Genomic DNA, 25,432 nt, shown 5'->3' with positions numbered 1-25,432 from the left:
AGAAAGATACAGTTTGGCTCCGTGTCCCCTTCCAAATTTCATGTTGAATTGTAATCCACATGTGTTAAAGGTGGGGCCTGGTGGAAGGTGATTAGATCATGGGGTGGTTTCTAATGGTTTGGCGCCATACCCCTAGTGCTGTCTCATGATAGAGTTCTCACAAGATCTAGGTGTTTAAAAGTTTGTGTGTGGCTGGGCATGGTGGTTCATGCCAGTAATCCCAGCACTTTGGGAGGCCAAGGCAGGTGGATCACCTGAGGTCAGGAGTTTGAGACTAACCTGGTCAATAAAACCCCATCTCTACTAAAAATACAAAAATTAGCCAGGTGTGGTGGCAGGTGCCTGTAATCCCAGCTACTTGGGAGGCTGAGGCAGGAGAATCACTTGAACCTGGAAGGTAGAGGTTGCAGTGAGCTGAGATCATGCCATTGCACTGCAGCCTGGGAGACACAGCAAGACTCCAGCTCTTTAAAAAAAAAAAAAAAAAAAAAAAAGTGGATGCCATTTCTGACTCTTTGCTCTCTCTTTCTCTCCTACAACCATTTGAAGAAGGTCCTTGCTTCCCCTTCACATTCTACCATGATTTTAAGTTTCTTCAGACGTCCCAGGCATGCTTCCTGTTAGGCCTACAGAAAGGTATGCCAATTAAATATCTTTTTCATAAATTACCCAGTCTCAGGTAGTCCTTTAAAGCAGTGCGAAAATGTACTAATACATTGATGTTTTGGGTCTCCTGGAATTAATGTCAGTTCAGGGCCAGTGTCCAGTAGTTCCCAAAAGGCCTGATTATTTTCCTGTATTCAATGCAGAATTATTTAGATAAAAGGCCATAGGTTTCTTCTTTCAAGGGGTTCTAGGTCTATAGAACCTAGTTCTGGGAATTGATTGTGAGGTCCTGACTGTTTTTCTGATTAAACTTAGCCTTTTGTTGACTGACCTAGAACTTTTATATTTAGAGAGATCAAATAAGAATTTAGCAGGCTTTTTGTCTACTTCACTTCTGAAAATTTCATGATCAACTAGCCCATACCATAGGTCTGTGAAGGTGAGACTACTCTGATTGTTGCTTTAACAGTGCTATCCATTATGGTAACCATGCTAACCTTTCCTTTCATTGTTGAATGCTGCCACTTGGTTACTGCCACTCCAGGATCCAATTACCACTACTGCATTTAGGTTTCCCAGATCAGTGACTGCAATTCCCACTGAGAGGTCTGCTTTACAGACTAGCAGTGACAGAGCTTTTCAAGGAAGCCAGGGCTCCTTGTTTGTGAGGGGTCACAAATTGTTCTCACAATATTGTTAATGGTGTGTCTTCTGGACCCTCCCAGTGGTCTTCAATGGCAAATTCACTCTAACATTCCAATCTCCCTAAGCCTTTTTAACCCTTCCTCTGCCTTATATCAAGGCATATTTGAACTTCCCTATTTGCTTACTGTGGAGAACCTTTGGTTTGTATTTTAGCCTACCAACCAACCATTAGAGCTCCTCCAAATTTCTCAAGCTCCAATAGTAAATACAGAATCTCTGCTTAGTGAACCCATATCAACAAACTTAAACTGATCCAACTATGTTCCTTCAGAATTATGCCAAGTTTTTAATATCTATTCCCACACATGTACCCTACATTTGTTTGTAAACTACAAAACTCATGTGGGTCTTCTGAAGTCTAGCATACTTCTTCATGGGTCGCATTTTATACCTCACCTTTAGAGGGCTCCTGGAACTTCAGTCGAGTTATAGAAGTAGAAGAAAAACGGGGTGGTAGGGGTAAGTCCTGAGAAAATTAGCATTGTCTTGCATGACAACTGCCTTAGGGAAGCCACTACATTTTCCTAGGCATTGTAGGATTAATTTGCTCAGTTATGGATGGAGCGGTCTCTACCACTAGGGTTGGGGTGGTAAATTTTAATTAGGGTTAGGGGAGGACATTTCATTAGGGGTGGGGAGACCATTTCTATTGGAAGTAAGGAGCCCTCGTTTAATGATAAAGAACTTACTAGAATTTAGGGGCTCAATGTCCCAATTTAATTGGGGATTCACACATGGTCACATGAAAAGTTATGGCATCTCACTCTTTCTCAGTCAATGCCCTCACTTTAACCATAGACACCCTATGAAGCTGGGAGTTCAACTTGCATTGTAATTCCGCCAATTGGAAGATGAAATTGTGTTTCATTCTCAGCTGTTTCAGCTTTGTGGCTACAGGAAATAAGAAGCTCCTTCAGGGTATATTTAGATGCCTTCAGGTCCTTTATGCAGTGTTCGAGCTGAGAATTTAAATCCCTGAACTTATCCTTTTCTTTTAGCACTTCATCCAGAGTTATTAGAAACAAAAAGCTAATCTCATTTTATTCATTAGTTTTTCAAAAATATTTGAAAATATTACATAAAGAGCCACTCAGCTCCTTGTTTCTTATAAGTGGCTAACTAGGAGTATTTAATGGACATATTTTGTATAATTCCATCGCTAGATTACACTATGGACTATCAGCACTGCCTTTGTTATAAAAATATAGAGCCATTAGAATTTTTTTTTACTTTTTTTTTCAACTTTTATTTTAGGCTCAGGAGGTACATATGCATGTATATTACATGGATAAATTGTGTGTCACTGGGGTTTTGTGTACAAAGGATTTTGTCACCCAAGTAGTAAGCATCATATCTGACAGGTAGTTTTTTGAACTTCATTCACCCTTCTCCTAACCTCCTGCCTCAAGTAGGCCTCACTGTCCATTGTTCTCATCTTTGTGTCCATGTGTACTCAATGTTTAGCTTCCACTTATAAGGTTGAATAGGCGGTGTTTGGTTATTTGCTTCTGCATTAATTTGCTTAAGATGATGACTTCAAACTGCATCCATGTTGCTGCAAATGACATGATTTCATTCTTTTTTATGGCTGTGGAGTATTCCATGGCACCTATGTACAATATTTTCATTATCTAGTCTACTGTTGATGGGCATCTAGGTAGATTTTATGCCTTTATTACTGTGAATAGTGTTGCAATCAACACACAAGTGCATGTGTCTTTTTGGTAGAAGGGTTTATATTCTTTTGAGTATACACCAAGTGATGGAATTTCTAGGCTAAATGGTGTTTCTGTTTTAAGTTCTTGAAAAACTCTCCAGACTGCTTTCCACAGTGGCTGAGCTAATCTACCTTCCCACCAACAGTGTATAAGCAATCCCTTTTCTCCACAACCTTGCCATGTTATTTTTGATTTTCTAATTATAGCCATTCTGACTGATATGAGATGGTATCACATCATGGTTTGATTTGCATTTCTCTAATGATTAGTGAGTGATATTGAGCATTTTTTCATAGATTTGTTGGCTGCTTGTATTACTCTATTTTCACACTGCTATAAAAATACTACCTGAGACTGGGTAATTTATAAAAGAAAGAGGTTTAATTGACTCACAGATCCACTTGGAGGCCTCACAAAAGTTACAATTATGGCAGAAGGTAAAGGGGGAGAAAGGGCTTTCTTCACATGGTGGCAGGAGATAGAAGTGCAAGCAGGGGAAATGCTAGATGCTTAGGAAACCATCAAATCTTGTGAGAACTCACTTGTTATCATGAGAACAGCATGGCCTAAACTGCCCCCATGATCCAACCACCTCCTACCAGGTCCCTCCCTCGGCACATGGGGATTAGGGGGTTACAATTAAAGATGAGATTTGGGTGGGGACACAGCCAAACCATATTACTGCTTATATATCTTCTTTTGAGTAGTGTTTCTTCATGTCATTTGCCCATTTATTAATGGGGTTGTTTTTGCTTGTTGATTTATGCTCCTCATTAATTCTAGATATTAGACTTTTGACAAATGCATAATTAGCAAATATTTTCTCCCATTTTGTAAGTTGTCTGTTTATTCTCTTGATAGTTTCTTTTGCTGTGCAGAAGCTCTTTAGTTTAATTAGGTCACACTTATCTGTTTTTGTTTTTGTTGCGATTGCTTTTGGAGACTTCCTCATGAAATATTTGTCAGAGACTATGTCCAAAATGGTAGTTCCTTTATTTTCTTCTAGGGTTTTGTAGTGTAAGTTCTTATATTAGAGTCTTGAATTCATCTTGAGCTGATTTTTTTATATGGCTAAAGGAAGGGGTCTGGTTTCAATCTTCTCTACATGACTAGATGGTTGTCCCAATACCATTTATTGATTAAGAATTCCTTTTCCCATTCCTTGTTACTTTCAACTTTGTTGAAAATCAGATGGTTGCAGGTATGCAGCTTTATCTCCATATTCTCGAACCTGTTCCATTGGTCTTTTGGTCTGGTTCTGTACCTGCACCATGATGTTTCGACTACTATAGTCTTCTAGTACAGTTCAAAGTTAAATAGTATGATGCCTCCTGCCTTTTTTTTTTTTTTTTTTTACATAGGAGTATTTTGGCAATTCTGGCTTTTTTTGCTGGTTGCATATGAATTGCAGAATAGTTTTTTTTCTAATTTTGCAAAATATAATGTTGGTAATTTGAAAGGAATAACATTTCATCTGTAAATTGCTTTGGCCAGTATGGCCATTTTAACTATATTAATTCTTTCTGTCCATGAGAATTAAATATTTTTCTATTTGTTTGTGTTTTCTCTGATTTCTTTCAGCAGTGTTTTTTATAAGTCTTATTATGGAGATCTTTCACTACCATAATTAGTTGTATTCCTAGGCATTTTATTCTTTTTGCGGCTATTCTAAATGAGATTATATTCTTAATTTGACCATCAGCTTGAACGTTATTGGTATATAGAAATGATACCAATTTTTGTACATTGATTTTGTATCCTAAAACTTTACTGATGATTTTATTACTTCTAGAAGCCTTTTGGCAGAGACTGAGGTTTTCTATCCTATAGTCTGTGAAAAAAAATCTTTAAAATGCTCTTCCTTCAACAAGTGCACAGTATAATTAATTAATTTTAAGTAATTAATTTGGCAACTAATTACTAAAAAGTTAGATAAAAAGAAAATATGTGTGAAGTTGAATGTCAGAAAGGGTGAATTTGAAATAACAGCAGAGTGTTGCCTTTTTTTTTATTATTATACTTTAAGTTCTGGGGTACAAGTGCAGAAAGTGCAAGTTTGTTACATAGGTATACATGTGCCATGGTGGTTTGCTGCACCCATCGAACTGTCATCTGCATTAAGTATTTCTCCTAATGCTATCCCTCCCCCAGCCCCCCACCCACCAACAGGCCCCGGTGTGTGATGTTCCCCTCCCTGTGTCCATGTGTTCTCATTGTTCAACTCCCACTTACGAGTCAGAACATGTGGTGCTTAGTTTTCTGTTCTTATGTTAGTTTGCTGACTATGATGGCTTCCATGTTCATCCATGTCCCTGCAAAGGACATGAACTCATTCTGTTAATGGCTGCGTAGTATTCCATGGTATATATGTGTCACATTTTATTTATCCAGTCTATCACTGATGGACATTTGGGTTGGTCCCAAGTCTTTGCTATTGTGAACAGTGGTGCAATAAATGTACCTGTGCATGTGTCTTTATAATAGGATACTTTGCAATCCTTTCAGTATATACCCAGTAATGGGATTGTGGGTCAAATGACATTTCTAGTTCTAGATCCTTGAGGAATCACCACACTGTTTGAACTAATTTACAGTTCCACCAACTGTGTAAAACCATTCCTATTTCTCCACATCCTCTTCAACACCTGTTGTTTCCTGACTTTTTAATGATAGCCATTCTAACTGGTGTGAGATGGTATCTCACTGCGGTTTTGATTTGCATTTCTCTAATGACCAGTGATAATGAGCTTTATCTCATATGTTTGTTGGCTGCATAAATGTCTTCTTTTGAAAAGTGTCTGTTCATATCCTTCTCCCAGTATTTGAAGGGGTTGTTGGTTTTTTTCTTGTAAATTTGTTTGAGTTCTTTGTAGAATGTGGATAATAGCCCTTTGTCAGAGGGATAGATTGCAAAAATTTTCTCCTATTCTGTAGGTTGCCTATTCACTCTGATGATAGTTCCTTTGGTTGTGTAGAAGCTCTTTTGTTTAATTAGACACCATTTGTCAATTTTGGCTTTTGTTGCCATTGCTTTTGGTGTTTTAGTCATGAAGCCTTTGCCCACTCCTGTGTCCTGAGTGGTATTGTCTTGGTTTTCTTCTGGCGTTTTTATGGTTTTAGGTCATATGTTTAAATCTTTAACCCATCTTGAGTTAATTTTTGTATAAAGTGTAAGGAAGGGATCCAGTTTCAGCTTTCTGCGTGTGGCCAGCCATTTTTCCCAACACCATTTATTAAATAGGGAACCCTTTCCCCATTACTTGTTTTTGTCAATTTTGTCAAAAATCAGATGGTTGTAGATGTGTGGTGTTATTTCTGAGGGCTGTGTTCTGTTCCATTGTTCTATATATCTGTTTTGGTACCAGCAACGCTGATTTGGTTACTGTAGCCTTGTAGTGTAGTTTGAAGTCAGGTAGTGTGATGCCTCCTGCCTCCAGCTTTGTTCTTTTTGCTTAGGATTGTCTTGGCTATATGGACTCTTTTTTGGTTCCATATGAAATTTAATGTAGTTTTTTTCCAATCTGTGAAGAAAGTCAGTGGTAGCTTGATGGCAATAGCATTTAATCTATAAATTACTTTGGTCAGTATGGCCATTTTCATGACATTGATTATTCCTATTCATGACCATGGAATGTTTTTCATTTGTTTATGTTCCTCTCTTATTTCCTTTTGGCAGTCGTTTGTAGTTCTCCCTGAAGTGGTCCTTCACATCCCTTGTAAGTTTTATTCCTAGGTATTTTATTCTCTTTGTAGCAATTATGAATGGGAGTTCACTCATGACTTGGCTCTCTGGTTGTCTGTTACTGGTGTATAGGAATGCTTGAGATTTTTGCACATTAATTTTTTATCCTGAGACTTGGCTGAAGTTGCTTATCAGCTTAAGGAGATTTGGTGCTGAGATGGTGGGATTTTCTAAATATATAATTATGTCATCTGCAAGCAGGGAAAATTTGACTTTCTCTTTTCCTAATTGAATACCCTTTATTTCTGTATCTTGTCTGATTGCCCTGGCCAGAACTTCTAATATTATATTGAATAGGAGTGGTGAGAGAGGGTATCCTTGCCTTGTGCTGGTTTTCAAAGGGAATGCTTCCAGTTTTTGCCCATTTAGTATAATATTGGCTGGGTTTGTCAGCTCATCTGAGTGTTGTCTTTAGACTGTTGAGCTGGGTATCAAGGGGGAAAAATTTTCATTCTACTTGATCATTCTGCGTTTTATTTTTTTCAAGATATTAGATGTCTAGATAGTCCAGGATGACTAGAGCTATTATGCTGTGTTCCAAACCACTTTTTAAATTTTATTCAAAATGTACCATGTAGTCTCCTATTTTAGTAGTGTGAAACATAAACTCTAAAACATTGCAACTTTTTTCTCTGTAGTTTTATCTTTAGCACAGCTTGACTCATCATAATTTTACCTTTAAGTATCACCTGCATTAATAGATCAACTAGGTATCAATAAATTTCTGTGGAAAATGAAATTATCACACGATCAGAATTGAAGAACTAGTCTCATTTCATCTAATATGAAAAGGATCAACATACATAAAGTTGTATGTGCATTTCTATTTTTACTATTGGTTTAGAGTAAATTGGCAAGTGAATATCTCAGCTCTTACATACTGTTTCTCATGAGAATGATTTCTTTCCCGTTATGAGCTTCACTGATTACGTTTTTATTTTTATATGCTTGTATTTCAAAATTTAATTTTACAATTATTATTATATTTGATGAATTCTAGCAACATTACATATGTCTTCAAATTATCAGATATACACTTTGGTTTCTTTCTCGGTTTCATACGTCTAACAACATGAACCATTGTTCACACAATCCAAGCTTGCTTTTTCCTGTTATGAGTGATGTGTTATATTTGTATATCTTTTTACCCCTCTCTGCTGTATTCAGATAAAAGAATGAATAAAAATGCCAATATTCTGAAAGGTTTTCCACTTTCCTATATCATTTATTGACTTTTTTTTTTTTTCTTGTGAATATCCCATGTGGGACCAGTTGAGGAGTTTGATGAGACATTACAAATTTATTACCAGACTATCATAGGTCAGAAACTATACTAAGAGGTAAAAACTGCTCTCTCGCTCTCTCTCTCTCCCACTCTCTCTCTATATATAGTTGTAGATGTGTATGTGTGTGTGTGTGTATATATATGTAGATATAATTTCAATAACTTGAAAGAAGCTATTTACAGTCATTTTTTCTTAAGATAACACGTAAAAATAAATGTTTCTATAATATACAACTCTCAGCATATGAATTAATTTGTAAATTAGTTGCATACAACCTGTGGGTACTAAAAAAATATATAGGTGAAGCAATGATTCCTGTAGACTAATTACTTAGTTAAAGAATCATAAATGAAATAAAACTTAAATTAGGCTTTAAGGGAAGAAATAGAACTTAATAAACAAAAAAGGGGAGAATCAAGAAAGAGACATACTGACAAAATTACAAAAGTTGAGGAGATGTGCATTTTCACAGAAGAAATCATTTTGTCATTAATGGAACATTGATGAGGAACAGCACCTTAGACAAGAATAGAGACGTAGAGGAGAAATCAGACTGTGCAGAACTGGAGACATTAAGCAACTTGAAGTTATACTGCAAAATAACACAAATATTTTAGGTGTGTCTTTCTCATAGTATTCATAATGAACAGTGTTTCAATTGTAAAATGCATGCATATAATAGAAACTTGCAAGTTTCAGAAAAAAGACACTAATTACAAATCAAGAGAAATCTAAATGCAATATTCCTGCCATGTTAAGCATGGTGTGCAATTTACTGAATTAAGGATAACCAAATTGCAAAGCTTCTAAAAAAGTACAAGACTTGATAGTCACAATAGAAGAATTTGAATAATAAAAGAAAAAAGATAAGTTGGTGAAGACATAACCTTTCTTCATCTAGATAATAAGAATGTTTGAGATGTTGTTAACATAACTATAATAGTTGTACTGTCTTTATTATTTGGTATTTTCCTAGACATATATCTTACTGTTTTTCTATAAGAATCTAAAGCTGGTCTTTAGAAATATACCAGTATTTTTGTAATTGGAAAAACTCATTAATTTTACATGAGTATTTTGTTGTCATTCCTTTTTTTAAGACTGAGCAGTATAAGATATTTATGAATTATTCAAAATAAGACATTCAAAAAAGTTTATATGCAGCTGGAAACGACACAACACCCATGTATTAAATAAATGAAGACAAACTTTTACCTCCCTATAATTTTTAATGAGAGTCTTGGAATTGCTTTGTTCCTGGTTTATAATAGCATGAAATAATAGTGCAGAGTGGAGAGAGTATTTTTTGCCTTTCAAGAGTTCTGATAATGCAGCTTTTAAGTCTTTTCAATAAAGTAGATTTATAAAAATCGTTAAGGACAAATAGAAAACAAAGTAAAACGTTGTTATGAAATAAAACAGAGAAACAGCAAATAAACCAAGGCAGCTGAGCAAAACAGTGTAATTGAAATTTAAAGTTCCCTGGTTTGTAGTTCCAAATTTCCGACAGTAAGGTACAGTCTATTCAGTTCTGTTCTTGCTGATTGAATCAAGTAGGAATGAGTTTACACCATATAAATAAATAATCAAATAACTTGGCATCTGAGGGCAATCAAATGAAGTTTGTGGAGTGCACAGATTTGGAAAATCAAACTTCCTCTGGAGTCCAAAGTCTTTGGCTAACCCAAGAGCCTAAGAACAGAATTTCTGGCAAATCCATACAGTAAATAATCTCGCTCTAAATTTGTGGATATCTCACCTCTAAATTTATAGATATCTCTGTCCTCAGACATAGAGAACCTTTTGGGGAGTCAATTTTTATCCTTAGAACCATAAAAACATTATAAGGTTTTTTTGAAATATAGAAAATTGTAACAGAGAAATGTTTCTAATAGAGATTGACAATTGAAATTATAATGGACTTTACTCAGAAATCATTGCCAAAGTAAAAGCAGTATCTACACTGTTTTTCTGTACTTATCATTGGAACTTCGTAATTAACTACATCCAGTTAGTATATAAATCAAGGAAAACAACCCTACTCTGGGACTTTCCTTTGAGAGGAAAACTACTGCCTTCATTGGTTAGGGTCATTAAGAATGTAATGGCCTCTTAAGCCTGAAATCTAGAGGAGTGAATCAGAATGTCCTAATGTACTGGTTAATGATGCTTTTGTATTACCAATTACCAGCAAAACCCATTGCATGAAAATGAACAGTCTTGGATTAAATGTTAGTATGGATATCACGGTCTGTTCATAGCTATATGTATTAATAATATATAAGTATCTTCATATTCTTTATAAAAACAGCATTTTATAAAATGTAAATGAACGAGTGAATAAATGAATGGTTTCAGCATAGTATGTGACTATTAATAAATATCACAACTGCTTATGTTACATAAATATTTGGAATTCACGTAGTGTATATATAGGTAGTTAATTTCAAATAAAATTTCAATATTTTCCCTCAGAAATGTATAACCTCATCTAACTGCAGCGAAACATCAGAAAATTTCAATTGAGGGACATTCTACAAAATGTGTGACCACTACTGCTCAAAACTATCAAGGTCATCAAGAAAAGGAAACAAAGAAACTGTCACAATCCAGAGGAGCCCAAGAAGCTATGACAACTAAATGTTATGTAGCCACCTGGATGGGATCCCGGACTAGAAAAATGGCAGTAGGGAAAAACTAACAAAGTACAAATAAACTCTGAAGTTTAGTTAACAGTGATGTACTTAAATTGGCTCTTTCACAGTGAAAAATACACTATAGAGGTTCTTAAAATTGACATTTTACTGAAGAGAGTACAATAAAATTGTAATCACCAAACCAATGTCCTTGGTATCTTTGCAATATTTAAAGTACAATAAGTTCTTACAAAACATTGTCTGTAAGTTTTTGGAAACTTCTACTTTAAGCAAACGACATATAACAAAGCTTGACTGGGTCATTGGCTCACACCTGGAATTCCAGTACTTTGGGGAGTCAAGGTGGGCAGATGGCTTGAGCTCAGGGGTTCAAGATCAGCCTGGACAACATGGCAAAACAATGTCTCCACAAAGAAACAAGAAATGAAAGTTAGCCAGCTCGGTGGTGCATGCCTATAGTCACAGCTACTTGAGAAGCTAGGTGGGAAGATCACTTGAACCCAGAAAGGTGGAAGCTAAAGTAAGCCATATTCATGCCTTGGTGACAAAGTGAGACCCTGTCTCCAAAATACATATATACATACACACATACATGCATATAGGGGAACTGATTTATTTTTCTCGTCAACATCATATTATCAAACTACTTTGAAGGAAATGATGTTATTCAGGATCTGCTATATGTCTTTTTACTTAAAGTTGCAATTGCCAAAAACCCACTGACAGTGTTAAGGATACTATATTTCATTTGTGGGGACTACTTTTCTCTATAATCTATCATTTTATGGCAAGTTAAACCAATTAACAGATTAGTTAAACTAGTTGTTAAAGTAAATTAGTTGTTAAATTGACAGTTTTTACGTCAAAGTAATACAGAATAATCTAGTTATCTTAAGTTTTAAACAATGAACATTTGTAATATTGCTTCAGAACATAATGTATCAATATTTTCTACAGAAATATTAGCACTTGTATCTTAATATTTTCTACAGTAATTATAGCACTTGACAAGATAGTCAGAAATAAGACCATGCTAAAAGCAGGAAACTAATGTGAATAAGTCAAAAGCAAGAAAAGAAATACAGAATATTTATTTTCTTTTCTCCATATTAATCTGTGCATTTTCCCCAAGTCCACATTCAATACTCATAACTCAAGTAGATATGCATTGCTTCCACATAATTTAAAAACTTGTGAGATGAATGAGTAAATAATTTTAACTCGAACTAATACTAAAAGCTATCAGACTAGTACTACTAAATGGGGTAATAGGAATAATCTAATACTCATGTAGCTTATACACCAAAACTTTAATATCCTCATAAGTAACCATGAAACAAATGAGGAAAGAAGGAGCACAAATATTTTAGCAAGAGCAGATGTTTCATTTTCAGAGCCTATGGTGTAAATAAACATTGTTGGTTAGAAAGGCTCAAGGAGAAGGAGAGATATGGGAAGTTGACTTGTTGGTGGAGCAGTCAGAATACAGAAAACATCTGGATGAAATTTGACATCTTATAAGGGAGTGGTTTGTGGTACCCAAAACAATTATAATACTAATCTCTAAGATCGCTGATCACAGATCACCATAACTGATATTATAACAGTAAAAAAGAGTTTTAAATTGTACAAGAATTACCAAAATGTGACAGAGATACAAAGTGATCACATCCTGTTGGAAACATGGTGTCAACAGAATTCCTCATGTAGGGTTATCAGAAACCTCCAATTCATAATAAACATAGTATCTGCAAAGAACAATAAAATAAAACACAATAAAACAAGGCATGCCTACATTTAAGATCCCAGACATTCTCTGAGGGGAAGGAATTTGAGAGTAGTTTACCTGGGTGATCTGGTTCAGGGTCAGTCCCAAGGTTGCAGTCACGCCCATTGCCTGAGGCTGCACCCATCTCAATGTTCAACTGTGGTGGCAGAATCAACTTCCAAGTTCACTCATATGATTGCTGGCAGGAGGCTTTTCTTCTTTGCCATGTTGGTCATTCCTCAGGATTGTTCATGATAGGGTTTGTTTCTCCCAAAGCAAGTGATATGAGAGAAAGAGCAGGTGAGCAAGAGGGCCCAAGATGGAATTTAGTCTTTTATAACCTAATCTCAAAAGTGGCATACCATCACTTTTACCATATTCTATGTGTAACACATATCAACCCTGGTACCATGTAGAAGAAAAATACACAATTATAAATATATGGAAATGGGTATCTTTGGAGACCATCTTGAAGGCTGGATACTGCAACAACTCATGCTCTTCTAAGAGTTTACTGTTCGTTGGGAAAGAGTATAATAACCACCCCACATTGAGGAGAGCTATTCTATCCTCAATTCATACAAAGTAATAGACAACAGCAAGAAGAACCATTCTATTATTCGAAAGCTTGATGTTATGACAACATCAAGAGAAAAAATTATTTCTCCGACCTCAATTCTAAAGTCTTTAACAGTCTATTTTATCTATTCTAATGAAAATTTGTGTAAAATACTCTCTATTGAATGGTAGTCTAATATTACATTGAGAGGTAAAGAGAGAAATAAGACAAGCATTTTTAGATTAACTATTTAAACTTTATTGTTGTTTCATTGCATTAGAGAAGCTGAAAAGTTATGGATTACAAGCTTAAAAGTTATGAATTATGCATTAGGCAAGCATAACAATGTATGTAATTGAATGGATCTAATTCCTGAATATAGTCAACCATATAATTATTTTACTATTGAAATGCATATCATTTAATTTTTTTCCAACCTAGTAGTAATTCATCAGAAAAATCACATTACTTTGGGTGGAAAAAGATATGTTTGTTTTAAATATCAACTTTTATAAGCACCATTCAATGTGGTGTTTGAAAGTGGTAAATTCTGAACTGGAATTTTTCTTAACCAATTTTCAAAGCATTTGACTTTCAAAGCATTGTTTAAAAGTATGCTCTACAGTGTAACCTTTATCAACAGATAAGGTCAATTCTAAAACAAACCAAAGTAAATACATCTCCAAAATTCGTGCCATCACAATAGCAATTTTTAAAGAAAGAAAGACAATAACCTTTTATATTGTTTCCAAAATATATGCTTTCTTATTTGCTAAGTTTACTGCTACACTGACTGCCACTAGGGGAATTAAAAAAAAAAAAAAAACAGTTATGAGCTGTTTCGAGAATTCAATATCCTGGCAACCTGCAGTTCATGACAGTTAGAGTCATGCTAATCATTTTGGAAATCATTCGGATATCATTTTATAATACCAGTGAGAGTGGAAGTGGCAAATTATTTAGCTTTATATTGGTTTAATTCCATAATTAAGTAATTGGACTTGGAACAAACAGTTTACTACTTCCGTTTTAATTAACATTTCACTATATAACTACAGTACTCACTAAAAATACCATCTTCTGCCTACAGAGCCGATTATGATATGCATTATTATAAGTAATAAAATGTTTTACTAATCAAACATTTATGTTGATCAGACATTTTTATGCAATGGCAATTATAAGAAAAAGAATCAGGTTACCAGTGACAAATGTTCTTAATTAGTGTTGAGCATGTCCAGATTAGTCATATTTTGTGTTCCACTTAAAATATCCTTTCCTTAGAGAAATCTAGATTACTTTAAAAAGTCATTTAAATACTTCAAGACTCTAGCTGGGAAATGTTATTCTTATTTGATACTCTATTATTATGACATGATTTTATTACTAATACAGCTTTAACTTGTGGGCAGATTTATTTAGCTAGCAACACAATTTTTACCAGCATAAAGAATTATAAACATTATGATTTCTGATTTGCACTTTTAATTTAGAACATCCCTCAGCTTAGATTACTTAACCAGCAAATATATCACTAAACATCTATAAAAAAACATAGAAGATTAAAATGAATCTTTTTCTTTTGAATTAATATTTGGCTCAATCTATATGTAAACATTCTATGTTAATAGAAGAATATCTCAATTTTATAAGTAAATATATTGAAATCAAATATTTGGACAGTTGAAACATTTTATAACGAAACTAGTTATTCCAATATTTAGTAGAATTTTTTGCCATTTGATAATTTATTATAGCTGCAAAAGTATTGTATGCTAGATTTAAAAATTTTAAAAAGAAAGAGAGAGATGTAAAACTTATTTCACAGCTGACAATGACAAATGAACGCTTCCTTGACTTTGTTTTCCACCAATAGGCACTAAAATATTGGACAAATTAGAAGAAATTAGCAAACAAGAAAGGTTTAAAAATCAGTGTCTTAAGTCTTCACTTTAAAAAATTAGGATAAGACATAAAAATTTAGTCTAAGAAAGTAGAAGTAAGCAAGAAATATATATGAGTGGATACAAATAACATGTAATTCGAAATAAAGTAAATTAACCAAGACAAAAATTTATTCTTTGAAAAGTTTAATAAAACTGATAATCCTAAGGATCAGTAAATGGAGTCAGAATGGAAATTTCCAGTATTAAGAACTAAAAGGGAGATATCATAGATGCTAGAATCTTTGCAAAATAAAAAAGGAATATAATAATAAAATATGTGACACAAATTTGATATATTTTTTAAAGGGATAATTTTTTGAAAGATCTAACAAAATTGATACAAGAGGAATGCAGAAACCAATGATCCCTCTGTTTAATAATAATTTAAATTTGTAATGACAAAAAAACCCACAACTTCAGCCCAGATGGCTTCATTCATAGATTTTATCACACATTAAGAAAACATTTAAGAAAATAGCAAGGATAGAATATCCTTTTATTTATTTATTTTTTTTTTTGTGGGGTTAATACAGTCCTAGTACTAATTCTGATAATTATATTAGAAGGAAGGGAAAGGAAGGGAAAGGAAAAGAAAGAAAGAAAGAAAGAAGGAAAGAAAGAAAGAAAGAAAGAAAGAAAGAAAGAAAGAAAGAAAGAAAGAAAGAAAGAAAGAAAGAAAGAAAGAAGGAAGGAAGGAAGGAAGGAAGGAAGGAAGGAAGGAAGGAAGGAAGGAAGGAAGGAAGGAAGGGAAGGAAGGAAGGAAGGAAGGAAGGAAGGAAGGAAGGAAGGAAGGAAGGAAGGAAGAAAGAAAGACGAAAGAAAGAAACAAAGAAAATTTGGTGTGTCATAAAAATAGAAAACTCCTTGAATATTAGCAAATCATATATAGTAAAATAACAAGTTGATAAAATATCATGACCCACTATATTCTATCCAATTAATGCAAAGTCAGTTTACTGTAAAAATAATCAAGTACATGTCCACATGAACACATTTTATATTATCACAGTAGGTAGAGAAAAGTTATTTAACAAAATTCAACAATATTATTGATAAAACTGAGCAAACTAAAAACAAATATCTTAATCTGAATAAAGTTATCTATATGACACCCACAATTATTATCACACTTATTGGTCAAATATGGGGCTTTTTAGTACTAAAGTAAGAAATGAGGCAAGGATATCCACTATCACTGGTTCCATAGATTATTACTCTAGAGGTCTTACCTATTTCCATAAGGCAAGAACAAATCAGTTGACACCGTCAGAAGGAAATACACATAACTGCCCTTTTGGCAGATCAGGTCATTATTTACACAGGAATCCCTGTGGAATCTGCAAAAACTACCAGTACCCATAAGTGACATTAGCAAATTTGCAAGATACAAGGTCAATTTTTTTAATTACATTTCAGATACTAGAAGCAAAACTTAAAAATTAATTTCAGACAACCATGACTTTTAAAATCATTCAAAAATATAAAATCCTTAAGAATACATTAAGCAAAACATATGCAAAACTTTGCCAAAACACTTTAAGTTTATGAAAGGAGATACTTAAGAAGACATAAATAAATGTAGAGACAGAATGAGCTAATAAATTAGAATATTTTATGTTTATTGATTCAATTGTCAACAAATTGATCTATAGATTTAATACAATCACAATAAAAATGTAACATTGTAACATTCTTTTTAGAAAAATGAACTTTATTAAAATATTTTCATGAAAACTTAAAGACTCTAGAATAGCTAAATAATCTTAAAAATGATGAATAAACTTTATTCCAATAATTACTACAACGTTACAATAACCACAAGAGTGTGGTATTTGTGTAAGGAAAATCGAATAGATCAATGAAACAGAAGAGAGAAACCAGAGGTATTCTACATTTATTTTCTACAAAGATTCCAAGGAAGTTCAGTTGTGGTTAGATGGTAGAGAAAATAAATAAAACTTGAATTCTATCAAATGCTGGACTCTAACACATTTAAAAATGAATCATATACCTCACCCTAAATGCTGAAATATGAAAATCCACAAACTTATCAAAGAATATCTTCATGGTAATGAAGGATTTTTAATGAGATCACCTAAATCATCAACTATCAAGAAAATTTGCTAAATTGACTTAGTTAATATTAAAATGCCTGACATCAAAAGACATCATTAGCAAAATAAAGTACCAACCATGAAGTCAGAGCAAATACTCACAATATATACATCCAAGCAAGGACTATTATATAAAATGTACAATCTACTCTAAGAAATCAATAAGCAAATTATATGGCACACAGCATAAGTAGCTATGAAGGAAATGCACTCACAATGAAATCTAACCACAGACTTACCGACTAAGACGCTAAAATAAAAAATACCGACACAATGAGTTGGAAATGCTGCAGAACAACTAAAACTTTTTATTATTTTGTTAGGAATATAAAATAGTAGAAACACTTTAGAAAATAGTGTGGCAGGCTTTAAAAAATATATAATATTATAGATAAATCTATTGTGTATTCCAGTAATTCCATTTCAAGGTACTTAGCCCAGAATTTTAAAAAAGTCAACAAAACAACCTATACAGGAATGATTCTTATAGAGTTATTCCTGTAACCAAAAATGGGAAACAAATTACATGTCCAGCAAAAGAAAAAGAAAAAATGGAAATTCAAATTATACTGAGTGAAAACACCAGAAACAATCATTTATGTTAGTTTTACTCATAATAGACAAAACTCTAAATCGTGTCAAATATTTATTAAAATCAAGTTGGTAAAATAAATTATGATTTAAGTGTACAACAGAATACTATTCAGCAATAAAATAGAATGCATTATGGTGCATGTAATTACATTAGGTGAAAAAAGTAAGAAACAAAATAATGTACTCTCTATGACTGCAGTTTTTTGAAGATAGAGAAGATAAAAAATTACATCATGGTGTAAAAAAAAAAAAATCAGACCAAAGATTGCTAATGGTGGTGACAATCTGGTGGAAAGTCATATAAGGGAAATATTTGGGTTGAAGAAAATTTTCTATATTTTAATTAGGTTTTATTGTATTTACCTGAACTCATTGAATTTTACGTTTAACATGTGTGCATTTCAATGTATAGAAATTTTAACTAAAATTAAAGATTTACAAAGTTACCTGACTCTGTTTAGAAAAATACTGGAAAAGAAAATTACTAACTTAATTTTTGTCTGAAGTATATTACTTTCATCAACAAAAAAGTCAGTTGAAATTTAATACTATTTACTGCATACAATAGCATATTCAAAATTTTATAATTCAAAGACCTCTGCTAAAGTTCATAATAATTCAAATGAGTCAAAACTTTAAAAGCTGCACTAAATGCTTTAATTTTAAAGGATGTATTAAGAGACAATTTCAGAGGATTTTATAAACGTGGAATTAGATTTATGATGTGACTATCATTTCAGGAAGTTGAGCATCTTTTTTATTTCAATATTGCTTTTTAAAATAATTTCAGTTATTTTCATAACTTTGATAACACATTTTTTAACAAGGAAAAACAAGTGATTCATTTAAAAGGAGGATAACTGACAGTATTCAACTCTTTTTAGAGATGATTTTATGACTTCATTTATGCTACAAATCTGATATCCTTGGACCTATTAAATTTATCACTTTGTATTAGAAACCAAAGTTGTGCAGTGGTCTCTGCAAGCTTGAAAGTTAATTGGGGCATTAAATATACATTACAGTAAAAATTTAAATAAAGAACACTTTATTTTGCTTTGAAATATTGCTATTGCTTGTCTCAGAAATTTTGAAATACTGTGTTTTTAATGAATACAGCATTGTTTTATGCTTTTGTTAATCAGTTTTAACTCAATTCTTATTTAATAACATGGCTTATTTTACAGTCATGTTCATTTTTTACATCTTTTCTTGTGGATTTTTAATGTTTCATTATGTTGCCAGAAAATAACAAAAATGGCACTATAATATTGAAATTTACTGAGGCCTGATCTGTGGTCTTTTTCACATATCACTTTTCAGAAAATTACATTAGGTCTCAGGAAATTATTTTTCTTCTTTGTAAGATTTTTCCTCGTAAAATTCAAATTCAATCACTCATGCATTAAAAAACTTATTGGATTTTGAAATAGATGGGGTAAATCTCCAACTATATTTATCCTTTTACCTATATTCCCTTGTTTTATAAGTTACATGTTCTGTCAGTTGTTATAAATATTTATATTTATATTTTTTTCTATTGTTTAGCTTTGTGTGTACTATTATACTATTACCACAGTTTTTAGTTTCATTTAACCATTTATATTAGCTCTCTGTGGCTTATGCTGTTTTTCATATTACATTCGAGTTTGGCTAACAGAAAATGCTACCATTGGGATACTTATGTTTTATCCTTGTCCTTTGTAGGTTTTCTTTCTTTCATTTCAGCATTTCTTTATCTTAGTTTTTAGTTATGTCTCCTACACAGAATATATTAATATTAAAATTCTATCTTAGGATCTGACCTTTATTAATAAACTTGATTAATTTCCTAATTACATTTGCTGTTATACTGAGACATGTTTTTTCCAAATCAGTTATTGTCTTTTATGTAACCTTTTTTCTCCTTTCTTTTCTTCAATTGTTAAAAAAAAGTCTTTTTCTGCTTGCTTTGTATTACATATGATAAATGGCTATATACATTCATTTTTCTCCTAATTAATTCTCTACAGTACCTGTATATATTGTAAAATTTCACAAACTATCTTGCAAATCAATTAGATGTATCAGTGATTTTAACATTTTTATTGTAAAATTATTTGTCATTGAATATTTCCTTATTAATATTCAAGTTATTCCATAATCTTAGCCTAATATTCTGGCACATAATTTACACAAAATTGTTTTTAACTAAAATTTTATTAAATATAAATATACTTAGATTTATTCACTAGAACAATAAATACATAATTTTAAAATGAACATTTTTAAAATCAAATAATAGGAAAAAAAATCACAGTAGGTATTACCAGAGAGTGTTATCATATATATTGGTAAGGGTTCTCCAGAGAGACAGAACACATAAGAGATAGATGGATGGATGGATAGATGGATGGATGGATGGATAGATAGATGATAGATAGATAGATAGATAGATAGATAGATAGATAGACAGACAGACAGTAAAAGGTAAATGAAAGGGAATTTATTAGGGTAAGTGGCTCATGCAATAGTGGAGGCTGAGAAGTAGCATCATGGGCCATTTGCAAGCTAGAGAACCAGGGAAGGCTTTTGCACATCTCAGTCCAATTGTAAAGGCCTCAGAACCAGCAAACTCTCAGTCTGAGTCCAAAGGCACAGAAACCTATTGGGGTGCGTGTGTGCTTGTGTGGTGGGTGGGGGTTGAGGGGGCAGAAGGTGTTAAGAGGGAAGGTTGCTGGTTCAGGTTCCAGAGTTCATAAAATCTTGAGTTCTGGCATCCAAGGGCAGAAAAAGAACAGTGGCCCAGCTCCAGGAGAGAGACAACAAATTCCCCTTTTCTCTCCCTTTTTTATTCTGTCAGGCTCCCAGCAAATTGAATAGTGCCTACCCACATTGAAGGAAGCTCTTTCTCACTCAGTCTACCAACTCGCACCAATTGCCTCCAAAAACACACTCAGAAATAATGCTTTGCCAGCTCCCTAGGTATCCCGTAATCCTGTCAAACTGATACCCAAAATTAACTATTAGATTATTCTATGTTTATGAAATAAATGACTAATTCTGCACTGGATAAGTACCAGTTTTAAGTGCAAGATCTTCACAACTTTTTTTTTTTTTCTTGAAATGGTTACCCAACATTTTGAAAAACAGAATGTTATGTAAAACTTTGAGAAGTTGTTGAATCCTATAGATATCCTTGCATAATTGATATTGGAAGGCTTTCCCACATTATACTAGAACAGGATAGGATTAAGCAAATGAACCGTTAATACCATGCTTAACCCTGAGACTTTGTGACTATGCCTAGTGCTATGCCTAGGCCTCCCATTAAAAATGAAAGCAGCCATCTGTGTTATCTCATAAGAATAAAAGTACCTGTGAAGACCTAATGAAAACTGAAGTAGAAAAAATAGTACTTAACTATGAATTACACTAAAAATTGACAGTGATTAATTTGGAACAGCAAATTAAGTTTTTTCCAATATATAAAATTTTCACATCATATAATGTGTATACCAAGAAGTCCTCACATTTTTGTTGGTACATCATAAACATGCTCTTTCTATGGTGGTGTTATCTTAATAGGTGTGGATACATTTCTTAAATACTAAATTGGATAAGGTAAAATTTTATTTTTCTTTTTTCTTTTTTTTTTTGAGACGGAGTTTCGCTCTGTCGCCCAGGCTGGAGTGCAGTGGCGGGATCTCGGCTCACTGCAAGCTCCACCTCCCGGGTTTACGCCATTCTCCTGCCTCAGCCTCCCGAGTAGCTGGAACTACAGGCACCCGCCACCTCGCCTGGCTAGTTTTTTGTATTTTTTAGTAGAGACGGGGTTTCACCGGGTTAGCCAGGATGGTCTCGATCTCCTGACCTCGTGATCTGCCCGTCTCGGCCTCCCAAAGTGCTGGGATTACAGGCTTGAGCCACCGTGCCCGGCCTTTTTTTTCTTTTTAAAGCATAAAAATAGAAATCTTCAAACTGGGTCAGAGAGAAGTAAGGTAGATACCCAACTTTCATGTGTTGTTATCTTATTTTAATTTGATACCATATTACTAGCCATGAATCCACATAATCATATTTCAATCTAAAAACTTTTTTTTCCCCTAGATTTGGTTTGTAAAGATGGGCAAAATGTTAACAAAACTGTATTTACTAATTCACTAATTCATATCTGAGTTTAAAATGTATAACATTTTTTCTCAATTGTACATTCATGTTGATTTCTAAAGTTTCATTTTTGTTTTTTTAGTAGTGTGGTGAGAGTGTTGCTTACAAATTTTTGTTACATTCAAATTAAATTCCTAGACACAATTTCTAGGAGTGAATTCATTTTGGCATTAAGAATGAATACAACCTTATGAATTTGAATACTGTTCTAAAATGATTGGTCATTACTTAAATTCAAATTTTATTTTTTATATTCTTGTTCTTTTTTTGCAGGTAAGGGATACAAAACCCAAAATGAATTATTGAATTAATTTACTACTCATTTGGTTTTTTTCTAATCTTAATCTTATTGAATACATATACTTTTTCTTTGCATCCTTAAATGCTCTGAAATTTTTTTGCTTATGTACATTTTTAAAACTGAATCAAACATATGCAGACTGGATGTTTGAATCTCATAGAAATGGTTTTATGCTCTTCCTAAAGAGCTCATTAACATTGATGAGTTTACAAGTTACTCAATAGTTTTCATTTGTTTATTCATTTGACTCTAAAGCTGTTTGTTTTCTTACTCATTTGTTTAATTCTCTAGGCCCTCATTTCTTCATTGTGCCTTTTCATTTGTGCCTTTTCATTTGTTCATCATTGGCGCTTTTTTCATTTAGCAAACAACAACATGCATAAAAAAGTATAGTTGTTCACAGAACATCTAATGTCAGAGCGATTCATTATGTTGACGTTTTATAGTCTTTCCAATTATACTTTATTCGCTGGTTGTCCTCAAGTATCCTATTTATCTTTGTAAGTACTTTCCTTAACTTTATAGAAGCTTTTCGTTGGGAGTCCATTTTTAGGCTTTATTAAAATCAGGCATGTATAATACTTCTTATTTTCAAAGTGTTTAGTGTTTTTTTTTTTTTTTCTTGCTTATTGCTCATAACATTTAGCAAAACTGAGAAATGGAAAATAGTTTTGTTTAATATCTCATTGCAAATAAGCTTCAGTATTTTAGTTTAAAAATACCTATTTAGGCAAAAATGTTTCTTTCTTGAGGTAAAGTTTTATAATGTCATACATTTATTCTCTCACTGTCATGATTTTCTTCCTCCCCCATGTAATTTTTTTTCCGTAAAGATGGGAGTAATATTTATGTTACCAGTTAGAGCAGACTGATTCTTGTTCAGTTCTACGGAAGGGCTCAATAAATAGTGCTGTCTTCCTTGTTGAGAAAATAGAACAAAGGAGTAAGAAATAAAGTATATTTCACATGAATCACCAATTATTTCTAAGATGGTGTTTATGACTTTTCTGTTTGGGCAAGTTCATTTTATAATATTCTCCCCCAGAATGGAGCACTCCACACAGCAAAGAATGATTAGTGAACGATTAGTGCTTAGTGAATGAGTAATGGGAAAATGCTTTCTCTCACATCAGAATTATCCCAATTTCTTTCTCCCTATATCAAAAGGAGCGGGGAAAGGAGCTGAGTGTGGTATTCTCAAAGATGCCAATCACTGTCACTCCTACTCTATTTGGAGTGAATACATTGTCTGAGAGAGGAGAGTTGTATGTTTAGAAAACAGCACTCCTCCTTATGAAACCGCGAGTAGAGAAAAGATGTTCATCAATTAGCATTCCCTGACTCCTAATTCACTTAGATCCCTGAGCTTCTGAATTAACCTTATCATTGAATAGGCCTGTGGTTAACCTGCTTAGGAATAGAGTTTGCCCGTAGCAGGGTAGATCTGGATCAAATTTTGTGAGAACCTTTCTTCTATACTCAGCCACTGTACTTCTGTACACCTTTGTGGGACAATGTGGAAAAGCATAGGTATCTGTACCTAAAAGTCTGTGAATTCTGCAAGAACAGTACGGTGATCAAAGTAATTCCAAACCACTGTCTTTCCAAAGCTGAAAATTCACTTGCTATTCATTTTTCTTTCCAGACAACCTCCAACCATATTTTCCAAGAAGGTACAGCAGAGGTTCTACGATAGTAAAGATAGCATGATACTCTAAAAACCATATGATTCAATGAGCAAGAAACAGCTAATCCAAATGATGAAAATGCCAGTAAGTTGATATGCTTTATTTGAGTATATATCCCGCCCTAATATCACATGCCATGAAGAAATTAAATTCTAAAAGTTAAATCTTTTTAAAAGTTAAATCCGAAAGCAAATAAAAGTCCAAAATTAATTTCTTTTGCACATTTGAGAGACCGTTCCAAAGAAGCAAAAATCCACAATCCATCCTTCCCACCTTCATGTTTTGCTGAATTTCAGGTCTGGGAGTTCTCCAATACATGGATAGAATTTGGCTTCTTCAACATCAGTGCATGGGGCTTTCACAGAATTATGAATATTTCCTTCAGGGTCTCAGAATGTATTTTATTTCTATGTCAGCCTCTGATGTACCTCACTTTTAATGCACCAAAAAAATTCGGTCACAAAATGAGTATTACCACCCGTCACACCTAGCAAACCACTGAAAATGTAGTACCTAATCCAATTATCACAGTCATAATTATGTTGCCAGAAGGTAGCACTTCATATTGCCTTAGGCTTCAGCATAAAATAACCTGAATCTGAGGGGATAAGGGAAAAACAAGGAAATCTTGGTTTTGGTTTATGAAGTTAGCAGTCTATGGAAACACATTGTCCTATGTTCACGTTCTGTGGATTTTAAATTCAATTGGGAGAAATTCCTAGGACAAAATTAACATTTGTAAGACACATACATATACACTACCTCTGGAAATAATTTCACCTATCCTTAATAATTGCCATTCCTCTTTCAGCCCTATTTTTAACATGTCAGTGCTGAACTGGTTGTGAATTCTCTAAAGTGACATATCCTTCTATTTTTGAGTAGGATTTAGTCCCATGTAGCAACCGAATTCTTTAGGACTGAGAAACCTGTCTCCTAGGAAAAGCCTCTTTGCCATTTATAGCTAACCATTCAAGAATTACCTTCAGACCACGGGAGATGACATTTCAGCACATGTCAAAACCACCAGAGGATTCAAGGTCAGTCAGTGCCTTTATTTTCCTGCATGGAGAATCCCTGAATGAGGAACACAGCTCATGACCAGGTCTTCTTAGCTAGCCTGACACTAAGATTAACACTGGAACTTCAGCAGCTTACATGATTACATGCAGAACTCTGCTGACTTGCACTTGAAAAGCAGTTAATATTTTTCAGCCTCCTGACCCCACTTCTATTGCACATAAGGCTCTCTTTCCTTTAGAATTACAAGCCTGTCTATGACATCCACGCTTGAGAAAAGCTATGCTTTCTTGCTGAGCTGCAGCAGTCTACATTTTGAAACTGGTCACACCTACAAAAACAAAACAAAACAAAATGAAACAAAAAGCAGCAAATTCTCCAGATCTATGACTTTGCTTGAACATATCTATTATGAACCAGAAATGGGTGAGGCCACCAATATGGACCCTGAGATCTACTTCCTTCCATAAATTGGCCTCACAATTACAATCTCAACGCCTTGCTACTGTCAGTTGAGGTCACTTATGTTCTTGTGTTGCTGCTTATGTGCTCTCCTGTGGCCTTTGCAGAGGTCCAGAC

Source organism: Piliocolobus tephrosceles, chromosome 4, assembly GCF_002776525.5.
Source record: "Piliocolobus tephrosceles isolate RC106 chromosome 4, ASM277652v3, whole genome shotgun sequence".
NCBI classification, from domain to species: Eukaryota; Metazoa; Chordata; class Mammalia; order Primates; family Cercopithecidae; genus Piliocolobus; species Piliocolobus tephrosceles.
Note: the sequence above shows the minus strand (reverse complement) of the source record.